This window comes from Canis aureus, chromosome 6 (genome assembly GCF_053574225.1).
Source record: "Canis aureus isolate CA01 chromosome 6, VMU_Caureus_v.1.0, whole genome shotgun sequence".
NCBI classification, from domain to species: domain Eukaryota; kingdom Metazoa; phylum Chordata; class Mammalia; order Carnivora; family Canidae; genus Canis; species Canis aureus.
In genome coordinates, this window is record NC_135616.1 from 45,861,452 (window position 1) to 45,881,835 (window position 20,384).

Genomic DNA, 20,384 nt, shown 5'->3' on the forward strand with positions numbered 1-20,384 from the left:
AGGGGCAGAGGCACTACCATGGAGCTAACCTGGGTATCTCTGAGGAGCGGGAAGACATTGGATGTTGTGTCAGCAAGTAGGGAGAAGAGTGGTGTGAGCCTCTACTGGAGAAGTAGACAGGGGCCTACATCACTGTGGGTCATGGCGAGTTTATTCTAAGAATAGGGAAAATGCTAGTGGTTTTTAGTAGGGGAATGACAGGATCTAATTTTTATGTTCAAGAAAAGTCACTCTGGCTACTCCATACAAGAGTAAGAGTTAGGCAGTGAGCCAGTTGAAGGTTGTTGAAACAGACGGTCTCAGATTGTAATGCCAACAATACCTACGTTTACTGAGTGCTTGCTGTGTTTTAGGGACTGGGCATCCTTTGTATTAGATGATCCTCACAAGAACTCCTGACTTAGGGGTTACCTTCTCTGTTTAATAAGTGAAAAAACCCATAGGATTTCAACCTGTGCTGGTCTATTTCAGGGAGGCATGCTGCCTCCTCATGCTATGAAACTGAACCAGAACAGAAAACCATTACTTTATTTTTTTTCCCTGTATGCCTTCAAATAAAATATGAAGTTAAAAAGGATATGCTCCTATATCAAAGCCTTACATGGCTCTTAGAAAACACGAAGAATTCACACAGAGCAGTTAATCGAGGCTTAGAATACCTTTTTGTGCAATTTAGGAATTGTCAATGAAATGTTTCAAATACAGAAAAACTGGGTTTCCCCAGAACATCTCACACAGGCTTTCCCTTCACCCCTAAATTCTTGTGGCTCCTTGAGCACCCCTGAGCATGCCCATGGAGCTTGGGAAAGAATCCCTTCCCCAGAATTTATCAGGTAGTAACTTCATGTCTCTTTCAGCCACCAGCGTCATCTACTTGCTTGAGTTGAAAGCTTCTGGAGAGATTGAGAAAATTAAGTTCTAATACACCAAGAGGGAGAAAGGGGCTCTGTCAGCAAATACAGGTGCAGGTACTCCTCAGAGATGGCAGGTTCAGTTCCAGACCAACCACCACAATAACGTGAATATTGCAATAAAGAGAGTCCCATCATTTGGCTTCCTGGAGCATATAAAAGTTATGTTTACACAATACTGTCATCTATTAGGTGTGCAGTAGCATTATGTCTAAAAAATATATACATACCTTAATTAGAAAATATCTTGTTAAAAAATGCTGACCGTACGCTGAGCTTTCAGCGAGTCATATTCTTTTTGCTGCTGGAGGGTCTTGCCTCTGTGTTGGTGGCTGTCAGGGTGGTGGGTGCTGAAGCCTGGGGCAGCCATCACTCTTTCTTAAAATAAGACAACAATGATGTTTATGACATTGATGGACTCTTTTCTTCATGAAGGATTTCTTTGTAGCATGCAATGCTGTTTGATAGTATTTCACCCACAGGAGAACTTTCAGATTGGACTCTGTCCTCTCGAAGCCTGCTGCTGCTTTATCAACTCATTTGATGGGATATCCTAAATCCTTTCTTGGCATTTCAGTGATCTTTCTCCACGGTACCCTCACTAGGAGTCTATTCTATCTCAAGAAACCACTTGTGTTGCTCATCCGTTCAGGTTTTGCCATGAGATTTCATCAATTCGGACCCATTTTCAGGCTCTACTTCTGGTTCTATTTCTCCTGCTCTTTCCACCACATCTGCAGTGACTTCCTCCCCTGAAGCCTTGAGCCTTCAAATTGGAAAAAGACACAGCATTTGCAAAACGCGATAAAGTGAGGCATGCCTGTATTTACTCTTGTCTATTGTCATACAGCCCACAAAAAAAGCTGTAAGAGCATCGCCACCACAGAGACACAACTGGCTAAATGGGGCAGGTGTACAGTGCCTCGTTAGTGCACCATGCAGTGGAATCCTCTACCACATTCCAGATCTACAGTACCCTTGCCCCCCAAAAAACCACTGTTCTCGAATCATCACCACTTCATTAACTTCACCAACCCTTTCTTTTTCTTCTTTGTTTAATCATTACAAATGTCAATTGCCCATTACTTTTATATTGGTTCCCACTTCTGGCATGTTACACTTCCTATAATAGTAGAACTTTGTTCTCGTGAACTTAATATTAAACATCACTAACCCCCCCCCCCCATTAGTCTAAATAAGTCAAATCTGAGGTGCCTGAGTGTCTCAATCAATTAAGCGTCTACCTCTTGATAGCTCAGGTCTTGATCTCAGGGTTGTGAATTCAAGCTCCACGTTGGACTCCACACTTGGTGTGGAGCCTACTTAGAAAAATAAGTCAAATCTAATTAATGTAAACTATAGTTTTTTATCTCTATTGAGCAAGCAATGCCCCCCCCCCCCCACTTCCAAGGAGATGTATCCATTTGGACTCTACCAAGTCCTCTGACCCAAACAATCAGAAATTTCTTGCTTTCTTTTTGTCATATATTTGACTGAATTGACTGATCAGTTGCCTGAATATATGTTAATTCAGTTAAGAAAACAGAACGAATTGTGTGGATATGCTCACTCACAATATTAAAATCACTTTCATTTGAAGCCCCCTTCTTTTACTAATACCTTTGAACAAAATATTCGCCTCTATACGAAAACTCTGTCTACTACACCTAAGAGCAAATACTTCTTCAAAATTCCACCACTTGCTTTCTGTTACTATAAAATATTATGTCAGTTTCAAATACTAAGAAATCTTTACTACAACTTACTTTTAAAATGTACCTGATTTCACAGCTTTATTATCACAGCCAGTAGGATCCAGGCATCATGACATTGAGGTTCCTCATTCAGGCATGAGCCATGATACTAATAAAAATACCTACAAAATTAAAAAGGGAGGATGGTCCCAAAGACCAAATGGATCCTCATTAAATGGCTCAGAACCTTTCTAGAACATTCAACCTTCTGGGCTTCAAAACCAATAGCTTCTGGGTTTCTTCTTATATATATGGAGTTCTTTGAAAACATGATATTTGAGTTAAGGTGATTAGAAGGGTCTGGTTGGAGAGGTGGCTGTCAGGGACCCCAACACCATACAGCATTTCCCTTCATTGTAGGCAGCCTTTTCCTCAGTTTGAAATTATAAATCTTTCAGAGCCATTGGATCTCCCCACCACATCACCCCTCCAGTCTGCGGAATGTTGGGAAATTTGGGGGCTCCCAGGCAAAACATTCCAATGAGACAGGTGCAGAGGGTCAGAATAGATCCTAGCTATCCTGCTGAAATGGTCTTAGTAAACGTTAAGTTCCCTCTCATTTTTCCCTGTCCAGAAGTTCCCATCAACATCCAGCCTTTGTTAACACCTGGTGCTGTGCTGAGCACCTTGCTTTCTTCAAAAGCTCTTACGAGCAAGCTATTTTCATTCTACACCCTACATACCACAAGCCCTGGAAGTGCAATGAGTGTCTGTGTTCCCTTTGCTGTTTCCCTTTCCTTCTTTAAAACCCTTCTTTGGAATAAATAGCATCAGACTTCACAACTCATTTCTTGAACCTGATGACCTCCTGGTTTCTCAGTCATTCAGAGATGACTTGGCACCTTGCTCATTGACCCCTCTCCCACATCATCATTCGTGGTGACCTCATCCTTCATGCTGATGATCCAGCTAACATCCTTGTCTCTCAGTTCCTTGAGTTCTCTTTTGTTCTGAAGATCTTTTCCTCTAGAGCTCAGCTATACACTTCCATGGCTTACTGTAGACCTTGTCATCAATGACAACTGCACAACCTCTAAGATCTCAAGTTTAAACATCTCTTTGACTGCTGACTCCTATCTTTCCTGGTAATCTCTAGCATCCCTTTCTCCAGTTGAGCATGCAGTAGCATGACTGACAATCCATCAGCCCACATCCACTTTTTCACTATTCACCACCACTACCACCCCCACACACATATTCTCACTTTCCTTCTTAGCTTAGATTCCTGGCCTGACAGCATCAATGCCCCTTTGCAAATGCAGTGCTTCTGTCTTCCTCAATCAGGGATGCTTAATAAGAGTCCAATACTTGCTCATCTATCTATCCACTCACTCTTTGTGGAGACTCACAAGCTGAAAGTTGCTGAGCTGAAATCACTTTGTCTCCCTCAAAATAGAAGGACACCTGTTTCTTTCGAAGGTTGACTTCTCCATTTATGATCTGGATCTCAGCCCCTGTGCTCTTCTCAGGGATTTTGCTTCTGCCATTACTCGCTCTCCCTCCATCATCCTTAATTTCTCTCTAAGTCTTGCCTTAATTTCCATCAGCAAACAAATAAGAACCAATGATATCCACGTTAAAAACTGTCCCTGAACCCCTGGGCCTATTCTCGGCCCCGCCTCATTTCTGGGCTTTCCTTCATTGGGGAATCTTTGAAATGATGGTTATGACTCATCATTTCCATTCCTTCACCTCTCATTGCTCCTGAAACCAGTCCACTCACACTTCTGTCCCCTCCACTGCACTTTGACTAAGACTACCAACACCAAAGCCAGGTATCACTCTCTGCTCTCTTCCTGCTAGACTCCTGGCAGCATTTGTTATGGGTCACTACCCCTCCTTCTGGAAAGACTTTCTTTTCTGAGCCTCCAGGACACCACATTAGCCTTGACCTCCTATCTGACAGCTTCTGTGTTGTGTTCCTCTGATGGCTCCTGCTCTTCACTTCTCTCTCAGGGTTGGTGAGCCCCAGGACTCTGTTCTTAGCTTTCTAATTAATTTATGTTCTGTCAAAGTAAGGTGACCCTATTCAGTCTCACAGATTTAAGACCTGTCTTTATGCTGTTGACCATTACATTATTTATCCAGCTTTGACTTTCCTTTGAGCTCCAGATTCAAATACTCATCTGCCTACTCATCATCCTTACTCCGATGACTAACAGGCACCTCACAATCAGCAGTGTCAACACTGAACTCTTGACTTTTTTATCTCTTTGGATCACTTCCACCTCATCAACTGAGCTCTCCCTCTTTCAGCGTATGGCATCACCATCCAGCCAGTGGCTCAGAATAAACATCTTGGGGTCATTGCTTCTTCTCTGCCCCCTCCAACTTTACATCCATTCCATAAACTAAATCCCACTGGTGCTACTTCTAAAATATATCTTCAGACTGACCACATCTCACCGTCTCAGTGGTTACAGCCATGGTCCAAGGTCCCATTATCTCCCATCTGTATTGCCCTCCTGACTCCCTTCTTGCTCTCTATTGCCTATCTTGCACAGGGCAGACACAGTAATTTTCCTAAAGCATAATTCAGATCTGTGTCACCCCATGCTAAAGTAAAGCTCTCTTATGCCTTTCAATTCTGTTTAAAATGAAATTGAAAGTGGCCACCATGACTGGATCCATGTTCACTCTCAAACTCCACCTCAAGTCCCTTTCCCTGGTGCTGTCTATACTCTAGCCTCTCTGTCCTTTGGGCCACCCTCACTCTCTTCTCAAGACCATTGAATGTGTTATCCTGACAGTTTGGGCACTCCTTGTGTGCCAGCCTCCCTGTTTTACCTCAGGGCATGTGAAAGTATCTGAAATAATCACATTTGTTTACTTTTATTTTAGTTCTTTTCTTCCTCAATCAGAACATAAGATATCTGACAGACTGAAAGATATGGTTATGTTTCTTTCCATCCATCATAGAAAAATGTTGTAAGGCTTAATAAATGAACATTATCTTTTTAATGTGATCACTCTCATCAGCAGTGCTCACTCCAATGATAACATCAAAACAAACACACAAACAAAAAAACAACCCACCCAGTGTGCTCAGGGTGAAATGTGAATAATCATAGACATATCTGTAGATATATAATTGATATCTTAGGACACCTAGGTGGGTCAGTGGTTGAGAGTCTACCTTTGGCTCAGGGCATGATCACAGCGTCCCGGGATCAAGTCCCACATTGGGCTTGCTGCATGGAGCCTGCTTCTCCCCCTGCCTATGTCTCTGCTTCTCTTTCTCTCTGTGTCTTTCATGAATAAATAAATAAATAAATAAAATCTTTTAAAAAAATAATTGATATCTTGTATTTCATGATGATTAATTGACAAGCATGGGTGTTTGGAGAGTAGTGACTACTTCTTTGGGAAGCTTTGGCCTATAGTTCAGCATTGGTCACATGAGAATACTTAGAGTACAAGGTTAGGACAGGTCTGTTCCTGTGAACTCGTGTAAGTTTGGTTTGTTCACTTTCCATAGGGTAGCTTTTGTTCAGGCTGACCCTAAATCGAATTGACTCCTCCTGAAGACATGAGAACTTTTGGTGTATTTTGGGGTTGTTCCAGGCCTGCCTGAGGACTAGGGGAGTTCTGGCATGGAGCTTCCTTAGGTACAAGACAACCCTTCTAAGCACTAATGGAAAGTTCTGGGTGACTAATCTCCAGGAACCACCCCAGAGGCCAGGCCAGTATGGATAAGGCCAAAAGCCATAGAGATGGCTAAGAATGCCTTCAGCAAGGCCTAAGAATATAAAGAGATACTAAAGATACAGGGTAATAGCAAAGGCATTCAAAGAATCCCTTTGCACTGGGAGTACACACAGGAGGAAATCCTATCTAGCAGGGGAAGTGAGTCAGAGCTTGCTTACAGCACTGGAGAAGAACAATCATATTTGTAAGACACTTAGTTTATATCCTTGGGCTTCAAATTCTTGGATTTTTTCATGTTCCATGGTTGAATCCTAGAAAAGGCATCTTGGGGAGGGTCTTTAGGAGAATCTGCCTCGGGAAGGTCTGGGGCCACACTCAGAAGGACGGCACTCTGAGAAGTGCTAGGCATTTCTGGTGTACTCGGGGCCCTTCTGGGGAGTTAGAAGCTGTTCGAGAACTGGGCCTTATCCCATTTTTTAGAATACTGTATAAAACTAATGCTGGATATGGTACATTTAGGGAGGTGATCTGTAGTTTACTCCATACTTAAAATTCCTGAAGCCACTTGCAGTAAATGCTTGAAATAAATAGTGGGAAATCACTTAAATAATCTTGCAAACATCCATCTAATGCTTAAACAAAGGCCACCTAAAGACGAGGGAAGCTGCCAGGGAATGGTGTGCAGTTTATCTAGGAAGCCCTAGGGAGATGTGAGGGACATGCAGGGGGGAGATGCCCGTCTGGGCTTTCCATAGACTCCATCGGTTCTGTTCCTTTTTCTCAGCATATTTTATCCAATCCCAAACTCTCTCTGAGAAACTGGGGAAGAACCCCTTTTCATTTTCACAAAGTAATCAACTAAAATACCTCTGTGAATGCTGGGGAGTTCTATTTAAAGGATAAACTCTGAATATCCCATTTCCTCCTGGCCGTGGAGGGTCTTGTTGTGACTCATTCTGCCATTTGGTATGAAATTCTTGTGTGTAACATTGGTGGCCTTGGAGGAGAGAGGGATCCTGATGCCATCGCTCATCTCCTTATGAGGAAACTGCAAACTAACTATAAAAGTAAGCAAACAAACCAACATGTGCCTGGGCAAACAGTGCCTGATGAGCCGTAGATGAGAAGCGGCAATACGCTGCTCTGCCTCACATCACAATGGCCTTCCAAGGTCCTCCCATGCCCATCTCCCACAGCTTCCTTCCTGCTTAGAAGGTCGACTGTTCCCCACATAATGTCAAGGGATGACAGAAAGCTTCTTATTACCTTGATGGATGCAGGCTCTCACTGTATGATATCACCTTGAAAGATTATTTCAGGTGGGATTTAGCAAAATTTATCTGATATTTATTCAATAATCACCTGCTCATTCTCCATGGGTCAGCCTTGAGAAATCCCTGGGGATCCAGAGGGAAAAGGGATTTGGGACCTGTTCCAGAGGAGCTCATTATGGTCACTGTGAAACATAGACCAGCAAATACATGACAACTCTGAGGGCCATGTTGTCTCTGATGTGTGCAGAACGTGTCATGGGTCTGATAAACATGCTCAAGCTGAGTGTTCAAGGAGAAATACAAGTCAGCCAAGAGAAGAGGGGGATGGAAATGAACCATGGACCAAGGCATGACTGTGTGAGGGGACACGGCTTCTGCCAAGACTGACTGGATGGGAGGGTGGCTATGGGCACCCTCGAAGCCAGGTAGGCGGGGACCAAGCAACAAAGATCCTTCTAGGCTATACTAAGGATGCCGACATTTACTCTGAAAGCTGTGGGAACCTGATGTGATCAGGCTTATATTTTAGAAAATTATCCCGGTGGCCATAAAGGCACAGAACAGATAGGAAGGACTCTAGAGGTTTAGGAGGAGGATGGAGGTGCAGAGCTGAAAGATACTCCATAAATAGAATCGACCAGAAGTGATCCCCCACTGCCTGAAGAGAGGCGCTGGGAATGATGCCCAGGTCTCTGACTGAGACAAACCCACTTTTGCTTATAGCCACAATGTTGAAGGGATATTTTTTAAAGCAGCTGAAACTTTGCAAGTTTCCAAAGCAAACATTTCAAAGTTTCTGAGGTAGATTCAAATATCTTAGTTCTACAACTTTATTCTAGGTTTCCCTTTAACTTTGAATCAAGAGGCAGAGAGAGCTTGAAGCACTGAGAGGAATCTGGATTGCAGAGTTGAGTTATGATGGCTTGATGTTCTCAGGGTATATTACAATTCCCACTTAAATGGGGTGTGACCTTGAATGCACAAAGGACGAGGCTTCTACGAATAGAGATTCTGCGGCCATGCAAGCGAGATATATAAATATGAATGTCAAGCCACTCCAATGCATGAAAGGCTTTCAGAATGCCGGAGAGTTCCAAAGTGCGCTGGGCTCCCCAAAGCACAATGAAATGATAATGAAGACAACCAGCGTCAGGGACCACCCACCAGCGGTTTCATTGCTGTAACTCAGAATGAAGGGTCCCCCTGGAACTATTGACACTGGATGGCATTGTCATTTCTAGCACATGCTAAAGCTGTTGTTGTGACAAGAATTGTCTCTGTTAGACTGGAGCCAGACTATTTATGGACATCCTGGCTCCCACCACATTCTTGTGCCATGGCCATAGGTAAGAAAAAGTGGGAAACGTGTGCTTGGTTGCCACACAATTTTCCCCCTATTCTCTGTCCGTGCTTAATTAGCCGAGGAAGAAATATGCTTCAGAGGCCCCTTTTTGGAAGGCTCTGAGCTTAAGTTTAGCACAGGCCCCTCTACCTTCCTGCTTGTTCTCTTGTCTTCTGGCAGAACTTGGGTCACATTCCTTCTCAGGCCACCCACAAAGCTCTACAGGTCAAAGGACTGCCCTGTATCCTCAGGCCAGGCTCTTTCTCCAACTCTAAGAAGAGGCCAATCATTGCTTTAGTGTGTGGAGTGCAAATACTGGATAATCGTGACTTCACAGTCCCTGCTTAGAAACACACACGTGAACACATACACACACGCACGCATGCAACATGCTCCCGCCATTTATGCTCTGGAGCGTGATCATGGGGAAATAGTTCTTGTCTCTATTCCTTGGTGCATGAGCATCCTGGATGGTGGTGAGGCCAGGCTGTTTGTTTTCAAGGCCTTCCTACTGGTTTCTCAATTCAGTGGTCCGGATAGACTGGCAGGAAGGCAGACAGTGGTGGGAAGGAAGTGGTCAGTTGGGGTTTTAGCAGTCTTGGGGGTGGGCCAAAGAAAAGGACTCTGGGGTCAAGGAGGCTTATGGGTTTTCTTCTCTAAGAAGTGTGGTTTCTCTCATTCCAAGTGCCCCATTCAGTGGCACATCCGGCTCTTTTATTTTTTTCCCCCTAGGTGACTTCTAGAATGAGGGATTCATTCATTGAAGACATGACCTGCATGCCAAGCACCAAAGTGAGTGAGGCCTGACAGTGTGGCTCCCCTTCACAGCACCTACCAGGCTTGCTCCACAAAGCATAAATTCCACTAGGACTGCCTGCCTGAGAGGAAGTCTTTAGGACCAAGAAAGCTTGCCGAGACAGACAGCCATCTGACAAGAACTGAGGCCAGAAATGTGATGGAGTAAAAGAAAACTTAGCGATCTTGGCCAGGTAACTTAGTGGCTTCATCAGGACTTGGGGGTGTCTGCACAAGGGATGAAGACATCAGGGAAAGGTGCAGGGAAACCTGAAGTTTGGAAGACACCACAGAGCCCTTGTTAACACTCCTGGAACCCTAACAAGCCACAGAGACAGGGTGCAACCACAGTGACTCGTGCCAGTTGAGTGGCTTACTCGCTCTGGAGTGATCCGCACCTGGCTGGGATTTTACCTTTGCTTCTCAGGACTCGTGTGACCACAGATACGTCAATCTTGTCCAGCCTCAGTTTTCTCATCAGTAAATTTGGGTATGAAAATAGTTTCGCTTTCTCCTGGAATTATTGTGAAGTGATGTGAAGTAGTGCCTGGCACATCAGAGTCCAATAACGAACTAAGCTATTAGTATATGATGAGAGCAGTATCAGGGCCACAGCCAGGAGTGTGGACAGGTGATGGTCCCGGTTTAGGCACAGAGTAGGGAATGCATGCTTTCTGATGCTGACTTTTCATCAGAGCTGTGGCTTCCAAACTAGGCATAGCTTTGGAATAAGGCACCTATTCTGGATATCCTGGTCTAGTTCATTTCCCACCCTTACTCCTTTCTGCACACACCAGTCACTCATTTTATTGCTAATCCCAGGGCACCAGAGTTCCCAGAATGGCATCAGGCCCTTGTCACAACCCTGGAGACAATCCGTAACACATTGTATCTTCAGCCCCTCAAAGGAACAAGAGAAGTACATACCTGAGAACCAAATACCCTGATTTCACCACTTTCAGCAAATGTTTGTGGCACAAAATATGCTGTACTCTTAGCAAGAGCCAAAGGGCCTGAGCTTGTAAACTGCTAAGAAAGCTCCATTTTCTTACTAAGAGGATCATTTCTTTGGCTGGAGCCCAGCAAAAAGCTCCCTGGATCATAGTGCTGACTACGAATGAGCCTCAGGTGTGTCTACATCTCACAGACAAGGAGAGTTACAGGTAAGTAAGGGAATCCTGGCAAATATACAAGATGGGAGGGAGGCAGGCAAGGAGGCAGGGAAGAAAGACAGACAGGAATATGACAAAATCACCTGCATGCGTATTTCAGGTGGGACCTGATGTGGCTTTAGGGAAGGAAATCTCTGAATTCAGAAATATCAACTTTTCTTATCCAATGACTCTAATTGAAAGAGGAATAATTTTTATTGGGTAAATTTGGTTATTTTTTACTTGTATGATTTCCAAAGGTGAATATGAATTTCATCTCTGATGGGGCATTACCACTACTACAGTGTGACAAATTGTAATTTATGCAAAAAATAGGAGATTTGTTCCAAAACAATGATTCCCTGGTACCCACCATTAGGTTAGTGTCTGGGTGTTACTTGTTACAATATTAGGAGCATCAAAAGGTCATGAGATTATGATATTATAACTAATAATTCTTGATATAAACTTTATGATGGTCTCTGATTTTTTTTACTAGCTTTTGAAATTTAAATTCTTAGAGAACTGAGTCAGTAGACTATTGCATCACCCAAAGACTCTTAGGGCTTTGAGTTAGGTTCAAAATTTCTCAGAAAATCTTCAATATCCTAAATAGATATCTCTGTTTCCAGTTAAATCTAAGCTGATTATCCTCAAAAAGCAATGAGACAGGGGCACCTGGGTGACTTAGTCAGTTGAGTGTCTGACTCTTGATTTCAGCTCAAGTCATGATCTCAGGGTGGTGAGATTGAGCCCCGCATCAGGCTCCATGCTCAGTGTGGCGTTCTCTCTCTCCCTCTACCTTTGCCCCTCCCCCCACTCACATGCATTCTCTTTCTCTCTTAATAAATAGATAAATAAAATCTTAGAAAAAAAATAAAAACAACCAGACACAGCAGCATTATTCACAAGAGCTGAAAGGCAGAAATAACCCATGCGTCCATCAACCCATCAACAGATAAATAGATAAATAGAATGTGGTATATATATATATATATATATATATATATATATATATATATATGAATATATAGTAGAATATTATTCAGCCATTAAAAGGGATGAAATTCTGGCACATGCCACAACTTGGATGGACCTGGAAAACATTATGCTAAGTGAAATAGGCACATCACAAGGAGACAAGTATTGTGTAATTTCACTGATACGAAATACCTAACGTAGGTGAATTTATAGATAAAATGAACAGAGATTACTAGGACTGGGAGGAGGGGAGTTGTTTTGTGGTTGTAGAGTCTCTGTTTCAGATGATGAAAACGTTCTAGAAATAGATATTCATGATGGCCACATATTAATGAAAGTCCTTGATGCAAATCATACACTTAAAAGTGGCAAAAATGGTCAATTTTATGTGATGTGTAGTTTGCTACAATTCAAGAGAAATATACTGACAAGCCAGAAAAGCATTGCTTTGTTCTCACTATTTGGGACCTGTTCTTTGCATCTGTGAAGAACAGAAGTTTGCTTTGTGTCTCTATGTTCTAACAAGATACCACTAGGCTATTCCTCACAAAATGGGATCAGGTTTCCTAAAGACCAAACAAGGTACAGACACAGAGATAAAGATGTTTCTGAAACATTCAAATTCTTGTATGTTATGGTTGAAGAAGAAAAGAAGGGGATGGAAAGGTTTAAAATAAAGACAGCAAAAAATATCAGAATTTTAAAAGAGAAAAGGACCAGCAGTGAGAGAACAGTGACAAAATATGAATGAGGAACTAGCTGTGGAATAATATTAGAAGTTCCAGAGGTGGTACTAGAAGCTTCTTGCTCATACATTTTTTTTTCTTAATCCCCTGGGGAGAGATTGAAATTTTTTTTCCTTTTTAAACATTGATGCTATTTTTTAAAAAAATACCCCTAGATCTATTTAGGATATTAGCCTATCTTAAACATTTACTTATAGTGATTCAGATCATGTATAAAGGGAGCCAAACCCATTTCCCCAGAAAGTGTGTCATAGATGAACTCTCTAAACTTGAGAGACATTGCTACTGAACTGCTCAAAACCACCATGTTGGTTGAACAAAATTGAAATTACTTTAAAAAACAATTCTTCAGGAGTGCCTGGGTGGCTCAGTGGTTAAGCATATTCCTCTGGCTCACGTCATGATTCCAGGGTCATGGGATTAAGTCCCGTGTCAGGCTCCCTGCTCAATGAGGAGTCTGCTTCTCCCTTCCCTCTACCCCTCCCCTCACTCGTGCTTGCTGTCTCTTAAATAAATAAATAAAATATTTTTTAAAAAAAGGAAAAGAAAAACCATTTTTCAGTCTGAAAAATAGGGCCAAACAATGGGGACCTTGGAGATGGCATCAGGGTGGAGCACAATGTGGAGGACTAAGAAAATTGATGGGCTATGAGAATAATAGTGAGCATTCTAGCTAACACCTGCCAGTTCCAAATGTTAATGCACACAATATGGCAACAGCCAAGATGTAGGGTGGGCACCCATTTAGGGAAAACTAATACAATTCAACCAAAGTAAAGTTTTCGATGATGAGTGCCCATGTACCCTGTTCCTGAGAACCCCCACCATTCTGCACAACATAGGAACAGGGGCAATGAATGGGAATCTATCCATAATGTCCACTTGTCCCAGAGATGCTGGCTTTGGAGAAAGATCTGGGAAAGCAGTTGGGTGGAATTACACTGTGGGGGAGCTCTGCGAGGTTAGACAACCAGCCCCTCTATATTTAAATTAACAACTACCACAGCTGAAGTCCACCGGGTGGTTGTTACCAGTGAAACAGGGCCATGCGGAGGTGGAGAACATTCTAATGGAGCTGGGTAGGAGAGGAGTGTAGCAGAATTGCCTGTATACCCATTACAGATGCACTGTGATGGGAGTTTAGAGATGCTCCCTAGGTTGAGCTGAGAAAGAGGTCCTGTGTGACCGGAAGTCCTCATCCAAGTGACTCACATGTAAAGATGACTTTTGGCTGGTGGTTGCAGCTGCTGCTGACAGAGCTTTGGGCGGCACTGCCTGCTGGCCTGCTTTGCACAATAGGGAGTCCTTCCGTCCCTCCCTAGCACAGCCTGGGATGGGCGGGTCTTTGTTGCTAATGCTGCTGCCGCTGTTGCTGCTGTTCCTCAGCTGTCCACAGCAAGGCCATGTGTTTGAAGATGGGCACAGTGTGCCTTTGAGGTGGTTCTTTGGCCCATTCATTGCAGCTGTCCCACCTGTGCTGGCACAGAGCAGCTGCTGGGCCCCTGCACACATCCTGCCCACAGAGCCCAGCACGGGTCGAGTGAGTGCCCTTCGGTCCTGGGAGGCTGCTGAAGCCACGCCTTGCTGTCTACAGCAACCGACTTGTATGTCCAACACAGTGGCTACCTTTCTGCCAGTTGTTCAGCACTGCTGGGCCTAGGTCACGAGTCTGATGTCTGTGTGGGCTACTTAGTTGCCCACATTGTCCTGTGACTCCAGAAAGCTCGACTAGTCAGGAACCTCATGAATGTGAGTCTCTGATCACCAGGGAGACTGGTCAAAACATGGTTGATCTGATGGAAATGTGTGTCTCCTTCTGCAAAAACAACTCAGAATTTGCTCTCTGTGGGGTGAGAGGAGCCCCACTATTTCCTGGGGAGCACTTTGGCCCTACTGCCTCACCATTGACTTTCAGAAGTATATTTAAGGGTGCCAGTCTTTAAATGTAAACTTGTCTTGGGGCACCCAGGTGGCTCAGTCAGTTAAGTGTCTGCCTTTGGCTTGTGTTATGATCTCAGGGTCCTGGGATCCAGCCCCTCATCAGGCTCTCTGCTCAACAGAGAGTCTGCTTCTCCCTCTTCCTCTGTGATCTCTCTCACTCTTGCTTTCCCTCAAATAAAATCTTTTTAAAAAAATAAATGCAATCTTATTTTAATTAAAAGTCCTGCCTCCTAGAAACTTTTTGATGGCACACCTAAATGTATTAGTAATTTAAAAACTCATTTGATTTGGGATACTTGGGTGGCTCAGTGGTTGAGCATCTGCCTTTGGCTCAGGTCATAATCCCGGGGTTCTAGGATTGAGTCCCACATCGGGCTCCCTGCAGGGAACCTGCTTCTCCCTCTGCCTATGTCTCTGCCTCTCTCTGTGTGTTTCTCATGAATAAATAAATAAAATCTTAAAAATGATTTTAAAAATTTAAAAAATCTCATATGATTTGTGTAAATTACTGGCTATGTGGAACTTTTCATTGAAGAGGACTGGAAAATTAACTCAGTTTTTGCCCAATCCAGAATAATGGGCTGAACTTATAAATTAGATAAAAATAATCTCCATGATAAATACATTTTTAAAAAATCTTAAAAAAAAATAGGGATACCTGGGTGGCTCAGTGGTTGAGCTCTGCCTTCAGCTCAGGGCGTGATCCTGGAGTCCTGGGATCAAGTCCTACATCAGGCTCCCTGCATGGAACCTGCTTCTCCCTCTGCCTATGTCTCTGCCTTTCTCTCTGTGTGTCTCTCATGAATAAATAGATTTTTAAAAATCTTAAAAAAATAATAATCTCCATGGACTTTATGTCCATTACAGACTTTAGGGATATACACTGTTCCTACAGGATGGTCTCAGGGACTAAGAATCATATTTATAGTATATTTAATTGAAGGTATTTTCTCAGAAGGGTGACATTGTCAAGATGACAAATATAGGTCATTACCAACTTTAGTCTCCCTCATAGACATAGATATCCATATCATTATGAAAACCCTAGAACCTGGGAGTGAGGCTGAAGCATACCCTTGCCAGAAGCTAAGAAGGAACACGTTAGAAGAATAAGATCAATAGCTACAGTCTGACCTTATCACCTCTCCCTCAGGCCAGCACAGCACTGCACCGATAGGCCCCCATAGGCCTACAGTTTCTCCAGTGGGAAACTAAACCCACAGTAGACACCCAATTCCCTAAACATTGTAGGATGCTTCCTGGGAGGCCTACTTGGGGCCTACTCATCTCATGGATATCACTAGGATCTGTAGGACTTGGCCACTGGAGATCTGATAGAGATGGAGAAAGGGGAAGATTTGCAGAACCAGCACTCAGATCTTACAGACCACATTCTTGCTGTTGTGGCCCCCCAGCAAAGGGCCCACCCAGTAGTTTTGGCCATCTGCAGAGCCGAGCCAGTGACCCCATATGGTCAGGGAGCATGGTTGTCATTTCTGCCTAATTTGGGTCCCCAGCCAATGAGCCATACTCTTTTATGAAGCTATTTTATGGCTCTGCCCAGGCAGGGCAGTCATCAAAGCAAATTCATAGCCCCACTGCTGAGTATAGCTTCCAGTCCCACCTGACCAGGAAACTTTGCCAGAGAACCCAGGCAGCTGCAGAGCTCACCCTTTACCTCCACTTAGGCAGAGAATCAAGCCAGCAGCCTAGCACAACTATTAATAAGGTCTTTGGTATGGCCCCAACATAACAGGGTGCCTGAAAAGTGACCCTGGGAAGCCTTAGAGACCAGCCTATAGTAATGCCCAGCACAGAGCCCAGCCTATATCCCTTTCTGACTCCCGAACAAAATCTGTGGCCTCATCTAAGTAGGGAGCTCAGACAGTGACAACACCCAACTGTGGAGCAGTCTCTAGCTTCACACAACTGCAGGACACAGCTGGAGGCCCTGCCAACTGTAGGGAACATCCTGAAGCCCCATCTAATCACAGAGAAAATCAGGATGAAGTCCTGCTTGTGGCCCAGCCTGAACACAGAATCCAGCCAGTGATGCCAACTAGTCTGGGAGCACAGCCTGAGACCGTGTCCAACCAGGAGTGATTGCAGAGCTTAGTCCATAACCCTACTTCATCAGAGTCTAGCCAGTGGTACCATCCTTCCAACAGACACAGCTTGCAATCTCACCCAACCAGAGGAGATGCATTGCACATGAGAGCAGAACACAGCCAGTGGCCCTGCCCAATCAGGCAGCCCACCCAGTGGCCCTGCTTAAATGTGGAGCCCAGCTAGCAGGCCCACACAACCACAGGTGGCCCACTCAGTGGCACACCACACACACACACACACACACACACACACACAACTTCAGATCACAAGCAGTGGCCTCTCTCAACTAAAGACACAAGTTGCAAATCCAGCTGTCCCATGGATGCTTCTAGCTGACCCATTCAGTAACCCAAGGTGAGTTTACTGTGAGGGTTTTTTCATACCAAAGTGAACATGTAAAGTCTGTAAAAGAGGGGACTACTTACACAATGTACAGATACTGATACAAGGAATCAACTATCATGAAGAATCACATAAACTTGACTACACCAAAGGAAATGAATAAAGCTCCAATAACTGACCCTAAAGAAATGAGATCCATGACATGTTTGACAAAGAATTCTGAATAATCCATTTAAGGAAGTTCAGTAAGCTTCAGGAACATAGACAGACAACTAAAAAAAACAAAACAAAACAAACAAAAAAAAAACAGGAAAACAATCCATGAACAAAATGAGAAGTTCAACGGGTAACAGAAATCATAAAAAAAAAAAAAAGAAATCATAAAAAGGAAAAGAGAAAAAAAATCCCAAACAGAAATTCTAGAACTGAAAAATACAACTGAAGACTTAAATGAAGAGTTTCAACAGCAGGCTCAACTAAACAGAAGAAAGAATCAGTGAACTACAGGATAGATCATTTGAAATCCAGGTGGAGATGTAAAAAAGAATGTAAAAAAGTGAAAAAAACCTATGGACTTATGGGACATCATCAGGAGAAACAATATATACACTATGGAAATCCCAGAAGGAGAAGAGAAAGGGAAAGGGACAGAAAGTCTAAGTATAGCTGATAATTTCCCAAAATCAGTGACAGAAATGGACAACCAGATTCACAAAGCCAAAGGATCTCATATAGGTTGAATCCGAAAAGGGTTACACTGAAACATATTGTAATTAAATTGTCAAAAGTCAAAGACACAGAGTAGTTTGAAAGCAGCAAGAGAAAAGCAACTTTCCATCAGCAAGTGTGCCCCCAGAAGACTATTAGTAGGTTTCTTAACAGAAATTTTGCAGGCAGAATGGGGAAATATATTCATAATATTGAAAGAGAAAAACACCATCAGCCAAGAATACTATAGCTGGCAAAACTGTCTTTCAGAAGCAAAGGAGAGATAAAGACTTTCCCAAATAAGCAAAAGCCAAGGGAGTTTATAAAAGATAAAAATACAAAGAACTGCTAGAACTAACCAGTGAATTCAATCAAGTTGCAGGATGCAAAATCAACATCCAGAAATCAGTTGTGTTTCTACACAAACCACAAAACACTTGATAAAGAAATGAAGAAAATAATCTCATTCACTATAGTATTGAAAACAAGAAAATACTTAGGAATAAATTTAACAAAAGAGATGAAAGATCTGTACATTGAAAATTATAAGACTGATGACAGTAATTAAAGACACAAATAAATGGAAAGATATGTGTTCATAGAGCAGAAGAATTAATATTGTAGAAACGTCTGTACTGTCCAAAGATATCTATATAATCCATCTCATTGCACTATGTATCAAGATTTTATAAGCATAAAAAAAAAAAAAAACAGAAGTGAGGGGATCCCTGGATGGCTCAGTGGTTTGGTGCCTGCCTTCAGCCCAGGGCGTGGTCCTGGGGTCCCAGGGTCAAGTCCTGCATTGGACTCCCAGCATGGAGCCTGCTTCTCCCTCTGCCTGTGTCTCTGCCCACCTCCCCCCATGTCTATCATGAATAGACAAATAAAACTTTAAAAAATGATGTTGGAAAAACTGAACAGTCACAGGCAGAAGAATGAAGTGAGACTCCTAACTTACACTCCTCCAAAAAATTAACTCAAAACAGCTTAAAGACTTAAATGTAAGAACAAAACCATAAAACTTCTAGAAGAAACATAGGGGAAAATCTCCTTGATATCAGTCTTGCCATTGATTTTATGGATATGACACCCAAAGCACAAACAATAAAAGCAAAAATCAACAGGTGGAACCACCCCAAATGAAAAACTTCTACACAGTAAAATAAATAGATGATAGATAGATGATAGATAGATAGATAGATAGATAGATAGATAGATAGATAGATAAGAGATAGAATCAACAAAATGAGAAGGTGACCTAAAGAATGGGTGAAAATATTTATAAACCACATATCTGGTAAATAGTTAATATTCAAAATATACGTAGAACTCATACAACTCAATAGTAAAAAAACAAAAAGTCCAATTAAAAATTAAAAGCTGAGTAGACATAATTCCAAAGAAGATATCAAATGGCCACAAGTACATGAAAAGGCGCTCAACATCACTAATTATCAGGGAGATGCCAATCAAAACCATAATGAGATATTACCTCATACTTGTTAAAATGGCTATTACCAAAAGTCAAGGAATAACAATGTTGGTGAGGATGTGGAGATAAGGGAGCCCCTGTACAACTATTGGTGAGATTATAGATTGGTGCAGCCACTATGAAAAATAGTATGGAGTTTCCTCAAAAAGTTAAAAACAGAACTACCATATGATTCTATAATTTCATTTCTGGACATATCCAAAGGAAATAAAATCATCATCTGTAAAAGATATCTGGGGGCACCTGGGTGGCTCAGTTGGTTGAGAGTCCAACTCTTGCTTTCAGCTCAGGTCTGATCTCAGGGTCATGAGATCAAGCTCCACATTCAGTGTGGAGCCTGCTAAAGATTCTTTCTTCCCTTCTCCTTCTGTCCCTCCCCATCACTCACTCACTTTCTTTCAATGAATGAATAAGTAAGCAGGTAAGTAAGTAAGTAAATAAATAAAATAGAGATATCTACATCCCTGTATTCATTGCAGCATTATTTACAGTAGCCAAGGCATATGGATCAATAAATTGTGGTATATATACACAATGGACTATTATTCAGCCATAAAAAGAAGGAAATCCTGAAATCCCTGACACTAGGGGTGAAATTGAGGACATTATGCTAACTGAAATAAGAATCTAAAACAAAAACAACCACAAACCAGACTCCTAGAAACAGAACATATTAGTGGGTATCACCTGGGTTGGATTACAGTGGGGATGAAGACAGTCAAAGGGTCTTTCAGTTATAAGATGAATAAGTTCTGGAGCTGTGATATACAGCATGGTGACTATAGTTAACAATACTACATTGTATATTTAAAAGTTGTTCTCTCAGGAGAATAGATCTTAAAAGTTCTCACCACACCAAGAAAAATAAATCCCAACTATGTGAGGTGATAGGTGTGCTGACTAACCTATTGTAGTAATCACTTCACAATATATACACATATCAAAGTGTTACATTTTACACTTGAGCAATAAAGTCAATTAGACTTCATGTTCAATAAAGTCAATTAGATTTTCAAATTTTAAAAATTTACACAATGTTATATGCTAATTGCATCTCAATAAAGCTGGAAAAAATATATCTTCCCAGAATTTTTTAACTAAAATTTTAAAACAACCTAGCTTTAATACTATTTGTGTCTTAAAAGCTGAATAAAATAATTGGCATTAATATCCAATCATGTTCTGTATAG

General features: G+C 42.3%; 1 long non-coding RNA gene across 1 annotated transcript in view; it reads left to right on the forward strand.

Annotated features, from left to right (window-relative positions):
- The window catches only part of LOC144315190 (uncharacterized), a 42,358-nt gene extending 31,446 nt beyond the window's left edge, over positions 1-10,912 (forward strand). Inside the window, exon 4 of the long non-coding RNA XR_013380950.1 lies at positions 9,662-10,912. This is a non-coding gene — a long non-coding RNA (uncharacterized LOC144315190). The remainder of the gene's footprint in view (positions 1-9,661) is intronic.
- The last annotated feature ends 9,472 nt before the right edge of the window (positions 10,913-20,384 follow it).